Raw genomic sequence first — 7,198 nt, forward strand, 5'->3', positions numbered from 1 at the left:
TCGAAACTGTTTGTACGTGCATGCAAGTTTTACATATAAATTCAATTAAATTAAAAAAATGGTCAATCAAATGAATTTGAAAACACTCCTACAGGACGATCACATCTCTGCTTTTACTGTTCTTTTTGTCATAAGCAGAATCCAGTTTGCACTTTTAGCTGCCTCTTAGCTACCTTACCATTCCGATGAATTATCACACCTAGATTTTTTTCCTCTTCTTCATTTTTTGCGTCTCCAAGTTTGAATACGTTTGCCTTGTTGTTTGCTCCCATATGTATGACTGCACATTTGCTGGTGTTGAATACCATCTGACAACCCTCAGCTCATTCACATGCATGAATTTTAATATCTTCATCGTTGTCAACAATGGCATATAATTTAGTGCCATCTGCAAATTTTGAACTTTTTGACTTTATTCTTAGGCCATTGTGTTTAATGTTCACTACAAATAGCAGAGGTCCCAATACGGATTCTTGAGGAACCGCACTTGTAACTTTGCTCAAGTTATAAATGATGTTCCTACATGAAATATTATAATTTGAATTATAACAACAACAAAATTAAATCGGTAACCACAATTTAGAAATATATTGGACAAGTTCTAGACGCATTTGAACTGAGAATTAAAAAAAATTTAAAGTTGAATGGTGATTGTTTTGCCACACACCCCTCTAAATATTTGGTGATGCCACTCACCACGGTTTAGTTTGTCGTCAGGGTGGGGGCCGTCAACTACGTCACTCAGCATTGAACGACTACATCTGCCAGCTCTCCTCCAACGAGTTAATGTACCCACATAAGATAACCATTTTTAGTTTTTCGTTGTTTGTGGCCGCCATTCATGTGCGTGTTGAGGTTCAGTCGTCAATGAATTTACTTAATTACGTAATTGAATTGATTTGAAAAGCGCATTTTTTAAACAGACACACACACACACAGACACACACATACATACACACATATACACACACACATCAAAATGTAAACCATTTACAAACCATTTTTACATTTATATTTGTACTCATTAACTAATTACCTCAAGAAATTGGTTCAAGCCACACGCTATACCACTTATACCAATTTATGTGTATTGTATGTATGTACATATACTGTGTGTGAGTTATTTTATTGAATTGTAATCTGATGTGTGTATATGTGTGTGTATGTATACTTATGTGTATGTGTGCGTATGTACATGTGTATGTGTGTATATATACAAGTATGTGTGTATGTGTGTATATATACTAGAATGTGTGTGTGTGTGTGTGTGTGTGCGTGCGTGTTGGTGTGCCGGTGTGCCGGTGTGCCTGCCTGTGTTCGTACATGTCTGCACTCCAGCTTGGCTTAATGAAGACAATAGTTCTTGAAGTAAAAGAGAGGAACGACTTAGTTAACTTGCTACTCGTTAATTAAAAGACATCATTAGGGCGACTTATGGCACTTGTGTGATCATGTGTTGGCCCTCATCGTCCTCGTCATCATCATCATCATCGTCATCATGGTCATCATCATCACATCGTCGTCATCACCGTCATCATCATCAATCATCATCTTCTTCTTCAACACTATAACCACTATCATCACAATCTACATTTGTATCATCATCACTATCATCATCTTCATCATCATCATCATAACCATCGCAATCACCATTTGCATCGTCGTCATGTTGTGGCGTTCATTAGTGATGTTATCGTTATAATTCTCATCACTGACTCACATCACCACGTCATCATCATCGTCATCACCATGATCACTACTTTCTCTTACGTAACACCATCAATATTTCGATGATGATGATGATGATGATAATAATGATGATGATGATGCAATGGTTTTAATGTTAATGTTGATAGCTGCTAATGATTAAGATGACTTCGAAATAGATGGAGATGGTTTAAATTTAAACGATGATCATTTTGGTCCGCTTTTATCTTCCAACTCTTCTTCATCATCGTCATTATCATTGTCGCCCTCATCATCATCCTTATCATCGTTGTCCTCCTCCTCCTCCTCTTCATCATCATCATCATCATCATCATCATCATCGCCATGACATCCACTCAAGATAGGACACAGTTAACAAGCCTCATGAAAGAATAATGAATGTGCTGTTGAAGATGACGATGATGATGATGATGACGATGATGATGATGATGATGATGATGATGATGACGATGATAATGATAATAATGATAAGGATGATGATGATAAGGAGGTCAATCAAAATTGTAGGGGCAATTGTAGGAGCAATGATTAAAAGACTGATGGTAAAGATGACGATGGTGAAATAGTGAGAATGAAAAGTATGCAAAAGACGACGACGACAACGATGATGATGATAGTGATGGTGATGATAGTGATGGTGATGATAGTGATGGTGATGAGGATGGCGACAGTGAGGACGAGAAGGACGTAATGTTGTTAGGGATGAAGTAGCATCACTTGACCACATGTGCTTGCATCTGCCGCAGATGGAAGATGCGTGCAACCAGACAGCAATTCAATGTTCACTAGCGTTCGTTCTTGTTCACTTTTTTATTTTTTGCCTATGTTCACCCATGTTTGGTGATGTTAATTTCTGGTCACTCATGTTCATCCGTGTTTGTCCATCATTCATATGCAGTTCTTCACAATCATGTTCATCCATGTTCATCCATGTTCATCCATGTTCATCCATGTTCATTCATAATTCACAAACATTCCTTCACATCAGGCTCATTATTTCTCCAAATAGTATAACCACAAATACATAATAATCCAGTTTTGTTTTCAAAAGTTAATTCTTATTAAATTGCGTTCGATCCTGCTGGCTGGCATGCCTTCGTCAACTCCGACTGCTTAGTGCAAGTTTTTAAAGTTCATCCTCCAATTAACAATTTGGTTGACCTCACAATTACAATTTTTAATTTTTCCTCTCCGACAAATGTGTTCGCCACTCGACAGAACCCTCACATCGAGCAACTCATCAGTGTTGGAATGTTTGCACTGGACAACAGATGAACGACAGACACACGTGAATCTGTTGTGGCTCAAAATTTATTTTAATAATTTGAAGTAATATTTTGTGCAAATCAACTAAATATGTAAGAAGAGTTGAAATAATAATTCGTTTCATCCATATAGCGAATGGAAAGCCGAAAAACACCGAAAGACCATGTTAGAAAATTATTAGAGTTTAATAAAATTAATGAATGTTGAAATGTATGATGAATGAATGGATTGAAATTAATTTGGGAAACATGACATGAATTCAAAAATGGATGAATTAAGGATGTGTACCTGATTGTATGTATGTATTATTATTACAACTTACAACTTACAACTTACAATAGGATATGGATACAACTTACTCCTAGGATATGGAACAATCTCCCAAGCCATTTACGGGTTCCTGGTCTGAATTTGTTGACATTTAGAAAGCTGTTAAAGACTTATTTGTTTTCATCCTAACATTGTTTTTGTTTTTGCATTTTGAGAGCGCTTTTAATAAATTTTACATTTTAATTGGCGCTACATAAGTTGTAATAATAATAATGTATGTATGTACGTATGTATGTACGTATGTATGTATGTATGTATGTATGTATGTATGTATGTATGTATGTATGTATGTATGTATGTATGTATGAATGAATGTATGTATGTATGTATGTATGTATGTATGTATGTATGTATGTATGTATGTATGTATGTATGTATGTATGTATGTATGTATGTATGTATGTATGTATGTATGTATGTATGTATGTATGTATGAATGTATATATGTATGTGTGCATATATGTATGCATGCATGTATGTACATGTGTGGGTGTATGTATGTATGTTGTGAGTTAGTTTGTTTGTTTGTATGTATGGAGACATTTGTATGTAAGCAAGCATGCGTGAATGTATGTTGTATACTTGTCTTCTGTGTTCATTTTGAGGATTGTTGTTTCATCGCTGGACCGTGACCAAGTCGTCTGTGTTCAAATTTGTGTTTGTTGTGTGTCGTGCTTGTTTGTTGTTTTGTTGTGTTTGTTTTTGTTGTCTTGTTGTGTTGCTTTTGTTGTGTTTGTTGTGTTCGTTGCATTCTGTAGTTGTTATGTATTTTTTTTTATGTTGCGCTTGTTAACATCTGCATTTCTGTTACGCAGTGCTCTACGAAGGGATGTTGTGTTGTGTTTTTATTTGTTGAGTTTTTTTGTTCTTACAAAATGCGTTGTTTAAACTACAAAAGTTCACAAATGATGTTTTTTGTGGTAGCCAATTGTATAAGTTAATTTAGTTGTTTGTTGAATTAGATTGCGTAAGCGTTATAGGAACTGATGAACGAACAGTTTATTTTATATTCGACATAGTACCGGGCTAAGAGGCTTCAGTTATTCAATTGTGTGGAGTGTTGTTACATCAAATGATAAAATCAATTGCTAGCTCTGCCATGTGGTCTCTGCTTGTTTGCATGCGGCGTGATGTTGCTTTTATGAAAACTTGTTATGACAAGTGTCTGATCTAGGAACAATGTTGCCGAGTGTGGCAGACAAAAGTTTCATGCTAACACCAATGCACAACTGCACGCTGATGAAAAGTTTTTTCAAGGTCGGTCTCTCCTTACTCAAAAATTTTGAGCAAGCTGCCTTTTCTTTCACCCATGGCCCTCGTTGTTTCACCATTTGCCAACCAATCTGTCCAACTAATGAGTGATCACACATTCTACACAACTGTCCTTAATAATACGTTTTGTGAGAATGCTTCAAGTGATGATTTATGAAATATTTCTTAAATTTTTTGCAAATAAATTCATTCATTTTTTCCCAGCTGTTGAAATGAGATTTTTAATTTAGACTTCAATGTTTTGGTAAATGGGTCTGTGCAGTGCAATGACTTTGACAAAAGTTTAAATTAATACACAGCTTTTCAGCTACAACCAATTAAACTGTTCTTCAGTTGAACAGAAAGTGTAGCTCCTGATGAATTTTTGAGGAATTCAAAATTTTACAATTAACGCTCTCTAAAAATATTCAAATTTATTTTAAAATTTGTCGTAAAAAACATTTATGTAATTATAATTATTATAATATATAAAAACCAATAATTATAATTATCGGTTTTTATGGACACAACAACAATTTCAGAAAACAATTTCACAACATTGACAACAAATCCAACATAGAACAAGTTTTTTTTTAACATTAATGAGAATGTTGCCACAACAGAATCAGCAAATCCAACTGAAAAGACATTAATGTGGTACAAAATGTTGCTTCAACATTAATAAGATGACAACAACTTTATTAAAACGTCTCCTCAACAACAATGTTGAAAAAATAATAACAAAGAAAACATCTTCACGAGGTAGTGCAACAACAACACAGTGGTAACATCAACAACATTACAACATGAACAGCATGTTTCAACATCAACAATAACAACAACAACGTTACAACATCAACAACAACAACATCAACAACAACATTAACAACAACACCAACAACAACAACAACGTTACAATATTATCAATAACAACAACATCAACAACAACAACAACAACAACAACGTCACCAACATCAACATTAACAACAACATTAACAACAACATCGACTTTGAAACAACAACAATAAGAGGGAGGGAGGGAGCATTAATATTGATGTGTCTGTTATGAATATTCGCATCGTGCTGCCCACCATGGCAACAATGGATAAATAATTACAACTCTGTTGGCACATTGATGAGGACGTTGGCGATTGTCTGAGTCGAGAATGAATGAAAGATTGATCGAGCAAAATAATTATAGATTGATAGAAAAATCGAATGAATGGATGGATGGATGGATGGATGGATGGATGAATGAATGAATGAATGAATGAATGAATGAATGAATGAATGAATGAATGAAAAAATGAATGAATGAATGAATAAAGGAATGAATGAATGAATGAATGAATGAATGAATGAATGAATGAATGAATGAATGAATGAATGAATGAATGAATGAATGAATGAATGAATGAATGAATGAATGAATGAATGAATAAAGGAATGAAGGAATGAAGGAAGGAATGAAAAAATAATGTAATGAAAGATGAACCAACAAATAAATTAACTAACTAATTAAATAATTGATTAATTAATTAATTAACCCAATAAGGAACACAAACAAATTAAAAAAAACTGTTCAATTAACCAAACAGCAGAATGAATGAATGTAAGATATCAATAACGAATTGACGACTGGTAGAAACAATTTCAATGTGAGTAGATGAAAAACAACAGCTTATCATCATTAGCAAGGACACAAACGAACGATTGAGTTGGATTGGATGGATTCATGATTATTTTTGTTAAATGTTGAAAGCAAACAATTCATCAACGGAAATATAAATGATATTTTAGTAAAATAACAATCAAACTATTTTTGGAAAAATTCAAAAAATTTTGATGTTCAAACCGTTGGTGAAGGATGCAAGGAGTTGCCGACAAAAGATGTAACTTCGTTTCGTATATTTCAAAATTGCATTTGATTTGGTCTGGCTCAAAAGATTGCTGGTTTTTTTGACAAAACCAGAAAAGTTTTTTGAAAACAATTTGAAGAAAATAAAACTGTTCCCTGATGTTCACAGTTTTCCATGAAAAGCATTGGATGGTGGAAAAATGTCGTGATGTTTGGGGTCGACGGTAATGAAAACATAAACAAAGAATCATATTTAGCCGACGTTGTTGCCCTGCAAATCTCCACAGCAGGCCCTGCATCTGCAGGGGTTGATTTGAATAACACGTGATGGCGGTGAAGGTTGCGGATAGTCTTAAAACAGAAAGCAAATAATTTGTGAAGTCTCAATAGAATCAGACAAACAGAAGCAACGAAGACAAAAAAAATTTTTCAAAAAAAATAAACAAGCAGCGTCATCTGTTGAGAGGGAGTGGCACATAAATAATTTTCGCCCGAGAAAGGTTTGCATCGTTTGAGCAAATTTAAACTATCAGTAATGCATCAGTTGAAATAAATTTTGAACATAAGCAACTTCGTCGTAAACTGCTCCGTTGTGCGTCTGCTAAAGACTGAATATCAACTGAACGAACGTTCAGTTAAAAAATTTATTTAAAAAATTTCAAATTCAACTTTCTAACAATAAATTCAAACGACGGTTATATGGGGGGTACACTGTGAAAGCAACAATAACCGTTGTATATTTCACAATTTTATTCATCTAAAATG

Source organism: Helobdella robusta, assembly GCF_000326865.2.
Source record: "Helobdella robusta unplaced genomic scaffold HELROscaffold_20, whole genome shotgun sequence".
Taxonomy (NCBI): domain Eukaryota; kingdom Metazoa; phylum Annelida; class Clitellata; order Rhynchobdellida; family Glossiphoniidae; genus Helobdella; species Helobdella robusta.